Source organism: Olea europaea, chromosome 15 (assembly GCF_002742605.1).
Source record: "Olea europaea var. sylvestris chromosome 15, O_europaea_v1, whole genome shotgun sequence".
NCBI classification, from domain to species: domain Eukaryota; kingdom Viridiplantae; phylum Streptophyta; class Magnoliopsida; order Lamiales; family Oleaceae; genus Olea; species Olea europaea.
In genome coordinates, this window is record NC_036251.1 from 16,868,058 (window position 1) to 16,870,051 (window position 1,994).

At 30.1% G+C, this 1,994-nt stretch overlaps 1 protein-coding gene across 1 annotated transcript in view; it reads right to left on the bottom strand.

The window, feature by feature from the left end:
- Positions 1-1,994, bottom strand: part of LOC111410310 (cilia- and flagella-associated protein 20) — a 16,361-nt gene extending 14,367 nt beyond the window's left edge. Inside the window, exon 1 of the mRNA XM_023040578.1 lies at positions 1,991-1,994. The gene's annotated coding sequence lies outside the window, so the exon portion shown is untranslated. The remainder of the gene's footprint in view (positions 1-1,990) is intronic.

Consider the following 1,994-nt stretch of genomic DNA (forward strand, 5'->3'; position numbering starts at 1 on the left):
ATTGATTTTTTATGAGGGCAAAAAAATAAAGGAGATTAATAGTTTTTGCTGATTTAGAATGCATAAGATATATATAGATGGTATGTGAAAAATCATCAATAATGGTAAGGAAATAGTGCGTGCCACAAATAGAAGCAATCGGGCAACCACCCCAAATACCACAATAAATTCGATGAAAAATAAATTCACTTTTATCAAGATTATTGGGATAAGGTAGCCGAGTATGCTTTGAACGACTATAAATATCACATTGAGAAATGATAAATGGTGTGTCAATAATACTCGATATTGTAAAGCGAGAGAGTTGACTTAGACATTTATGCCATAATGTTTTATTAGTAGAAATGGAAACGAAAAAGGGCAAGAGGATCAGTTGCCCGAAAAATCTAGAGCCCATTGTATGTCTCACCTGCTCCAATAAGCCCCTTTGACCGCCGGTCCTGAAAAAGACAAGAATTGGTATAAAAAAAAAAAAAAGCCCTAAAAAAAAAAAAAATTGGTAAAAAAAAAAAAAAAAAAAAAACACCACATGGTAAGTCTTGGGATGAAAAGCATGTTATATTTAAAAGGGAAATTACATAAATGTCACTAAAATTGAAAATGCATAAAAAAAATTCATTTGCACCAATTTCTTCCCAAAATGTCACTTTTTTCTACGAAATGTCCATTTTAGCCCCTTGTGACACCTTTTTAGGAGTAATAAATGCTTGATTTGAATGTAATTAATAGTGTGATGTGATGTGATGTTTTATTTTATTTATTCAAAATATTTAAAATATTCATAGTATATTGTATAATATTTTTTATTGTTAAAAGAAGGGGTAAAAATTTTAAAAAGCAAAAAAAAAAAAAAAACCCACACACACACACACACAAACACCCATGAATACAAGCCCTACCTTCTTCGTCACCATCTTCATTCCATCATCAACAAGGGAAAGCTATTGATCAATCTCAAAGGTGAGCTACTAAAAAAATTATCTTTTTATGTTATAGTTTACTACTTTAAATGTTTAATACAACATGGTCACATTTAATTGAACTTTTTGAATATCTTATTAATTGATGTGTTTTATTTTTGATATATTTTTTAAGGGAAAAAATACCAACATCCTCTAGAAAATGCGAAGGATTCCATATTTAATGAAGTATTGAGTTATTCCTTCTTTATTTGTGGGAAGATTATAGTTGAGAATTGATTATCACCGTTATTGTTTTCAATAATTTTTTCCAAACAATCAAACACATGTTTTTAAGCTTTTTCGAAAATTATGGCAGTTCAACTATCGAATAATATCTTTGAAATTGTCGGGTTAGACATTTTAACTGTCGAACTCGACATTTAATAATTGTCGAGATAGATAATTTAATTGTCGATTTGGATACCTGAAAACTATTGTCACCCTTTCCATTTTTTGGTACTACATCTATCTAGCTGTCAACATATTACATATGGAATGTATAAAACATGTCGAAAAATTTAAATTGTTGATTATTTGAAAACGTATAAAAGGCCCTCCAATTCTATGCTTGTTCAAAATAATTCAACCTATTGCTTCAAAACCTTCTATCACAATCCGCTCAAAATGATAATTTTAATCCCCACCAACTAAATTGTAAATAGTAGACTCAAGTGACGAATAAATGATAAACACCGCTAATATTAAATAGTATTATTACGAAAATGTAGATTAGAAATTATTGGGATGAACAGTGAACTAGCAAAGGCTCAATCAGCTTGAATGTTTCGTTGCTTCCCGTGGACGAACTCATTATGTCGACGTAATACAATTGATGAAACGGTTTGTATATGTGAGAACTTGAAAGTCCCTCAATGCTCATGAAGTGCTTTATGTGTAACTGACAATGATAACATGCTATTTATAATTAATTTGAAGGGAGGAAGCAATTATGGTCATTTACTACCTAACCACAAAGTCCAATCTCATCTAAATTTAGTTGGTATGATGGTTCAATAAAATAACTGTACCTTT